The sequence below is a fragment of the Tachysurus fulvidraco genome, chromosome 11 (assembly GCF_022655615.1).
Source record: "Tachysurus fulvidraco isolate hzauxx_2018 chromosome 11, HZAU_PFXX_2.0, whole genome shotgun sequence".
NCBI classification, from domain to species: Eukaryota; Metazoa; Chordata; class Actinopteri; order Siluriformes; family Bagridae; genus Tachysurus; species Tachysurus fulvidraco.
In genome coordinates, this window is record NC_062528.1 from 2,171,868 (window position 1) to 2,180,268 (window position 8,401).

Here is an 8,401-nt window from a genome sequence, read left to right on the forward strand (position 1 = left end):
ATTACCTTCAATACATAGTCATGTTATCACCATGTATCCATTTTAAGATACAACTATGAGCAAATAAATGAAAGTAAATACATTAACAATATGAAGAGAGCACAATATAATTTGTAGGCCCTGCAAAAAAGTAACCATGGCAACAATAAAAAAGTCTTCAACAAGGGAAAGGGGGAGGAGCTAACTATATTCTTTATCGCAGCATCATTTGTTATTTTCTGAAGTTACAATTACACGGACATTCGATCCATACTAGGCTAAAAAAAAAAAAAACGCCTGAGGGTGGGGGCGACACCACTTGAGGTTGTTGATGTTATCGTAAAATAACCAATGATAGTGTGAGGTGATGAAGCAGTTAGCCTCACTACACACATAATAAAGTTATCAAATAATTTTTCCACCAGCAGTCCATTCATTTCATCCCACAGCAATTTGCCAATAATTCCAATTTTCTATTTATTAAAGAACGGTATCTGTGTGGACGAGCTGTTACTATAGAAACAATAACTGACCAATCACTGTGCAGAATTCAGGAGAGATATGATACAAGCTGCAAAAATATTTCATTGATTGGTCAGTTTGCTATCGGCACGTAATATTGGTCAGTGATAATGTACGCTGGACGACTGGGGGGATTGTAATTTACAGAATGTGATTGCTCTGCACATGAATGATTGCATGAGAATATACAAAGTGTATGTGTGTGTGTGCGTGTGTGTGTGTGTGTGTGTGCTTGTGAATGTGTGCGTGTTGCTGCTCACAGCTCTTGATTTCTTGTCTGGATGACTGATGAAAAATGACTGATTATTTCTGCATGATCCACATCAACAGTTCTCTGTGATGTGTGTGTGTGTGTGTGTGTGTGTGTGTGTGTGGCTCCTCCCACCATGTGCTGAGCTTTTTGATAAAATCTAGTAATGAGCCACAGCAGTGACTGTAGTATTTAAAACACAACGTTTTTGTGTTTTGAAGTTGCTTACTCACTGGTGTGTGTGTACTTGCCTAAAATCAGTTGAGCCTTCTGATACAGATGAATGGGCTCGTCACAGCCTACAGAATACTCTCACACACACACACACACACACACCACACACACACACCACACACACACACACACACACACACACACACACACACACACACACACACACACACACACACACACACACACACACACACACACACACACACACACACACACACACACACACACACACACACACACCATTATTGATTTTCTGTGGGCTGCTTGTGTCTCACTAACAGTGAAGAGATACTGTACATATATAGAGAAGATAAAGAGGATGGATTACAAACACACTCCATTTACTCCCTTACTTTTTCTTGCTCACACACTGAGGTCACTGATTTTATAAGATTTAAACTGAACACAGACTGGCTCATGTAAACACTAGTTCTGAAAGGTAAAGGATAACACACTGAACGTTACTGCTGACTAACTTAGTCAGAAGAAAACCTACCATGTGTAGTTGGACATTAGTAATCCAAGGCATGCCATATTTCTGTTTGAACTTTAAAGGCCCTTTCTCTCATTTGCCTTGTTTGGAAAAGGCTACTTAGGTTTCTGGCTCCTGGAACAATGGTAATATGGATTTGTAAATTCAGAGGCTAAAGTGTGTGTGTGTGTGTGTGTGTGTGTGTGTGGGGGGGGGGGGTCACTCAGGTCACTGCTGTCATCACATACACAGCAGAGATTCTGAGATGACAAAAATGTGCTTTGCTCTGTGTGTGTGTGTGTGTGTGTGTGTGTGTGTGTGTGTGTGTGTGTGTGTGTGTGTGTGTGAGAGAGAGATTGTGAATACCCTACAGATTCAGCTTCACTGGTTACCTACTATACACACACAGACATTTGCATTTCACAGAATGGTTGTGATGTGAGTGTGTGTGTGTGTGTGTGTGTGTGTGTGTGTGTGTGTGTGTGTGTGTGTGTGTGTGTGTGTGTGTGTGTGTGTATGCGCATCACAATTCTGTACAAAACTTTAGCTCATCCCAAAATTAGCAATTTTAAGTGTGCACAGCTGGCAACTACTAACACCTCAAAGCAAAAAATGTGTCTGAGTATGTCTGACAGTGTTAGATAGATTTGTGTGTGATGCAGTGTTAGATTTTCCTTGTTTCCCTGAGGTGTCTCTCTCTCTCACACACACACACACACACACACACACACACACACACACACACACACACACACACACACACACACACACACACACACACACACACACACACACACACACACACACACACACACACACACCAAAATCAGGTCAAATCTCCTCACACTGCATACACAGTGTACATAAAAGAAACACACTACATAAAATACACACACTACATAAAAGGCATTACACAGTTGCTTGTCTTCAGTAGCTGAGACTAAAGTACTTGACTTTCCTTTACTGATAATAAAAGAATAATTGTTTAGCTTTAGAAGCACCATAGTGAATTGTTTAGCTATGATGCTCTAGGGTATGGTCTATTTGGTTTACAGGTTCCTACAGTACATAACCTATTTAAACCATTTAACTACCTGCTAACTGTCTGCTGATGGACAGCATAATAATAATAATAATAATAGCATTGCCTCATCTCATAGATCATAGTAGCATAGCTATGTTGCATTCTGCAACAGTTTTTTGAGTCCAACATGTTCTACTTCTTACACTGGATTTCTCATTAACATGATGCCAAAATGTCACTGAACGCTTGTTAGCATGAGAGCTAAAGGCAAACACTTTGATACTTCCCCCCTTACGTTGTAAGTTTGCTAGCGATAATCTGACCATCACAAAACCGCTAACTTCTGACAGGAAAACATGAAATTACAAAAATAAATATGTTTAACGGGCTTCAAGGTGGAGGTTTTATTTCAAATCATTAAGTTGTTCTTCAAACAATTCCATGCTCTTGATTTCATTTGACCTAAAATGGTTAGTTTGAAATTAATGGTAAACATGAGATTCATGCTAACGCAACATGCTCACAGAGAATGGGACACGTCTCTATATCAGCTCTATATCTATTCTGGTACTTTTAAGAGCTCAGGTCATCGTTTAGCCTCAGCTCTTTTGAAAGTTGTCAATTTATTGCTTCAATTGTTCAATATAACCTTAAAACCCAGCCAGGTTTTGACCCTCTGCATACAGCGATACAGTACGAATCTCTGCATAAATATTTTTGTACCTGCCATGTCTGCACTTTCTGTCCATTTATCCTGATGTTCACCTTCCTGGTGCTCTAGACTACATAAATCACTCTAACAAGCAGCAGTGCACTCGCTGCCTCCAGCTGCCTAAGTCACAGTAAACAGAGGAGAGTCGGAGATGCAGAACGTCTCAACGTTTCTACTGTACGGTTGTTACGCAGTGCATAAAATTGGGCAAAATACGCTTAGTCCTTCATCTCCCACATCTGGAACTTTCCATATTGATTCTGCAACAATTTTGACTCTGACTCTGGCACAAAATCCCAACTTGAGAACCACAGATTTCAGAAGGTAGGAGCAAATGTCCCAATCTACAGCACCTTCATGCTAAACTATTCAGACAGTGTGGCAGAAAAAACAATTTTCTTTCTTTTAAGACAAAACAACTGTATGTGCCAAGAATTTGAGTGCAAGAACTGGGTTCTATGGCCAGGAGGAGAATCTACACTCAAGCCAGAAGGGTGGAAAGGACGCTCGTATAAAGAAAAAAATCCTGACTGTGGAAGAACTGTGGTGTTGTGGTTCTTGTGTACCTCCAAAAGGCACGTGGAGCATTTCTAGACCCATAATCACCATTAACTCCATTAAGAATATCAGAGAGATGAATGTTTTCCCACCAGATCTTCTACATCCAGGGATCACTGGCTAGTCAGACGTTCTAGTTGCTGAGAAGAGCTTTATCAGGAAGAGTCAGGGAGATCAGAAGTCCTTCAAATTTTCATTCATTGAAAAACAGGAGCAATAGCAGTCACTAAAGTTTTTCCATGCCCTTCATATCTCCATCCTGTCTTGATCCAGAAGGAATGTTCTTTGTAAAGACTCTCCAGGGAACATCCACCGGTCCTTGAACCCCCATACTGTGCTGGCAAGCTGGAGACAGCTGATCGAACGCAATGTTGTCTAGACAAGAAAGTCTTCCAGTCGTCCTTGAATGTCTGAAAGGTAAAAGGTACAGATGAGAGAATACTTGAGATATAGATTTACTTTTTCCCCTGGACATAATATCCGTATTCACATTACACACTCGGATGGTGACGCCATATCTTGGAAAGTAAGAAGTTTAAGAAATTTTCCATGTGTCATATTTTAATCCATTCATAGTGCTACTATTTTGGCAGTAGAACCAAACATAGCTTCTACAGCAATACACGAGTTTGAATCTGAAACTCGAGCAGAAATCGATCAAGATGGCGGCTTTCTTTTTGGCTGAATCGCATGCAGGCTTGGAAATTGTACATTGGGGAGCGTATGGGGTCTTGATGTAACTAATGACACTACACACAGCTTGACAAGTGAAGAGTTTATAATGGGGTTGTTGTTGTGGATGTTTAAGAAGGTATTTCAACATGTTTTTTTTTTTATTAGAAACTAAATAGAGAGTGCATAAAAAAATAAAACGTAAATACAAGAGTTACATGAAAGCTAAACGTCACGGCGGTGTAGGATCTCTCAGCATCGATGAACTCCTTTTCTCTCAAATGTTTTGAGCATTTTATAGAGCAACGTCCTCTACGGCATCTGAAAAACCGTCACGTCTCTCCTTTCTAAGCCTAATAAAATGCTAATATCATCCGCATCAAGTTTTCTAACAAGCTTAATATAAAAACAACGCCATACCATTTTTCTTTTACTTGGGCTCAGTAAAAGTGGGTCAATAGAAAGACTATAAACTAACTCCATTCAATTAGCCTTCAGGATAAAGAGAAACCGGCGAGGAGTCTGAGTAGAAAAGATGTATTATGGATTTTAATCATTTAATAAAAAAAAATAATAAGGGGACACGGTGGCTTAGTGGTTATTATGTTCGCCTCACACCTCCAGGGTTGGGGGTTCGATTCCCGCCTCCGCCTTGTGTGTGTGGAGTTTGCATGTTCTCCCCGTGCCTCGGGGGTTTCCTCCGGGTACTCCGGTTTGCTCCCCAGTCCAAAGACATGCATGGTAGGTTGATTGGCATCTCTGGAAAATTGTCTGTAGTGTGTGAGTGTGTGTGTGAGTGAATGAGAGTGTGTGTGTGTGCCCTGTGATGGGTTGGCACTCCGTCCAGGGTGTATCCTGCCTCGATGCCCGATGACGCATGAAATACGCACAGGCTCCCCGTGAGGTAGTTCGGATAAGTGGTAGAAAATGAATGAATGAATGAAAAAATTCTATAAGAAATAAATTCTTGTAGCTGATTTATTTGGTGCGAGAGGACAGTTGACTTTTAGTTTTAGGAGTGTTTGGGCGGTTCGATGCTGAAATATTTACCTCAGACTGATGGAGAAAAATCAAAGCGTGTCCAGTCAGTAATTGTATCTACCACTCAGACGCATCCTAATAAAAACTGACAAGCTTCTGACGTGCACTAAGAGCATCCACATTCTCAAAGGAAATAAACCTGTTATTGTGTGAGAATCGTCTTCATTTAGCAGTTGCTTGAGTGCCTGCATGTTCGCCAGACACTTTAATGGTGGACAAAATTTATTCTCTGTCTCCGACACAAAATAATTCAACAGAACGACACCAAGCAAAAATTCAGTTAAAAGACGCAGCAACTATTAAAATTCCAGACAGAGCTGACAACATGCACAAATTAGGGTTCTTTCCCCCTAAACTCTCACTACTGATGTAAGCTCATGATGCGAGATTTATTTTCCTCCAGTGTCCCTAAAGGAATTACAGCATCATGCAATAACACGGCAACATGAACAAGGTTTTTTTTTAAAGGATGTTTTAGTGAACCTTGTTTCAGTGCAAGTTATTTTCTCAGGAGAAAAAACACTACACAATACAAAAAAAGGAAGCCTGCAGCCAAAAACTCACAAACACACACACACACACAGTTTCAGTGTACTCAAATGTGTTCACACACACACACACACACACAGTTTCAGTGTACTCAAATGTGTTCACACACACACACACACACACACACACAGTTTCAGTGTACTCAAATGTGTTCACACACACACACACACACACACACACACACACACACACACACACACACAGTTTCAGTGTACTCAAATGTGTTCACACACACACACACACACACACACACACACACAGTTTCAGTGTACTCAAATGTGTTCACACACAGACACACACAGACAGACAGCCAACCGCAAACAGACAGACAGCCACACAGACAAACAGACAGCCACACACACACACAGTTTCAGTGTACTCAAATGTGTTCACACACACACACACACACACAGTTTCAGTGTACTCAAATGTGTTCACACACACACACACACACACACACACACACACACACACACACACACACACACACACACAGTTTCAGTGTACTCAAATGTGTTCACACACAGACACACACAGACAGCCAACCGCAAACAGACAGACAGCCACACAGACAAACAGACAGCCACACACACACACACACACACACACACACACACACACACACACACACACACAAACAGGCACACACACAGACAAACAGACAACCGCAAACAGACAGACAAACAGACAGCCACACACACACACAAACAGACACACACACACAAACAGACACACACACACAAACAGACAACCGCAGACAGACAGACAGACAGACAGACAGACAGACATCTACATTGTGCCACACAGAGTAAAAAGAAAAACACCACAAAATAAAAAATCAAAATCCATCGATTATGAACGAATGAAGGAAAAAAAAAAAAAAAGCTTTTTCTGCTTCATAACTTCAAAACTTTTGATAGCTTTCTTTCTACCATTTGCTTTTTAAACTATAATCTTTTCTTCATCCCTCCATCAGTGTGAACTCAGCACTTTCCTGCACATCTACACATACCTTCATTTTTATTAAAAACTCACATCAAAACAAAACTCGCCTCTCGTCTTATCTGATACCGGACACCTTTTAAGGAGCTAAATAGAGAAACCAGGCTTTTCTGCAATTATCTGTGAAACACACACACACACACACACACACACACACGGTTCAATGTCTGAGGAGTGTGTAGTCAATTGCTGCTTGTCCTTTAATAAAGGTCACTGGTGAGTTTTTAAAAGTGCCTCAACTTCATTTTTAAGGCATATACACAAGTCTCACTACACTGTGTGTGCATGTGTGTGTGTGTGTGTGTGTGTGTGTGTGTGTGTGTGTGTGTGTGTGTGTTAAACGATATTTATTTAGCAGAATGAGTTCTCCATGTGATGGTCACAAATGCATTTGAAATGTGCATGAGACACGAACACTTTTGTAGTCTCCTGATATGACAGCAGATATCATTCATCTCATACACACAGTTCCGCATCTCACAAACGCACAGCATTGGGCGTGTGTGTGTGTGTGTGTGTGTGTGTATGTGTGTGTGTTGTCCAACTACATAACTCGATCATAAATTATAATCAAGAAATTCAAACCATTAATTTCTGTACACACACACACACACACACACACACACACACACACACACACACACACACACACACACACACACACACACACACACACACACACACACACACACACACACACAGATCAGGTTTGTAGACCACTGCTGACAGAATTCATTCGAGAGAGAGAGAGAAGATTCTAGAACATCTCCCACTGAATGTAAGGTCTGGGTTCTGCTCACAAACCAAGTGTTCACTAAATGTAATAACAGCCAACAGAAACCACACAGGAGAAAAAAACCCAACACATTGAAAAACACAGATTCAATGAAAAACTCCAAAACGCAGAGTAAACCTCAGAGAGACCAGATCAGATGAGTAAAAAAACAAACATCGGGCAGAAGTGAAGAGCTCGAGGAACCGCAGATGAACCCGACAGATCACACAGAGAATTAAAAACACGTGAGTTCTTTCTTATTGCTATTATGTTAGAGAAGGTTTTTATCCCTGTGTAAATGTGCAGGTCTGTAACTTCATTTTACCAAATGCTTTGGCGGTGTGTGCGTGTGTGTGTGTGTGTGTGTGTGTGTGCGCATGTGTGTAACAGGCATGCATAATTTAACACCATGTTGCAATATTTAGAACTGACCAGGACTGGACATCATATATGTGCAAGTGTGTGTGTGTGATTAGTGAATCCATGCATAAGTTCTATTCATGCTCTGGTTTCCATGACGACCAAAAGAGAAGAAAAACTCATTAGATTTTTTTAAATGATTACACACACACACACACACACACACACACACACACACACACACACACACA

General features: G+C 40.8%; 2 long non-coding RNA genes across 2 annotated transcripts in view; one reads left to right on the forward strand and one right to left on the reverse strand.

Annotated features, from left to right (window-relative positions):
• Positions 1 to 2,860: 2,860 nt before the first annotated feature.
• Positions 2,861 to 8,401, reverse strand: part of LOC113637957 — an 18,393-nt gene continuing 12,852 nt past the window's right edge. Inside the window, exon 2 of the long non-coding RNA XR_003439480.2 lies at positions 2,861 to 4,161. This is a non-coding gene — a long non-coding RNA (uncharacterized LOC113637957). The remainder of the gene's footprint in view (positions 4,162 to 8,401) is intronic.
• Positions 7,726 to 8,401, forward strand: part of LOC113637958 — a 20,695-nt gene continuing 20,019 nt past the window's right edge. The window contains exon 1 of the long non-coding RNA XR_003439481.2: positions 7,726 to 8,035. This is a non-coding gene — a long non-coding RNA (uncharacterized LOC113637958). The remainder of the gene's footprint in view (positions 8,036 to 8,401) is intronic.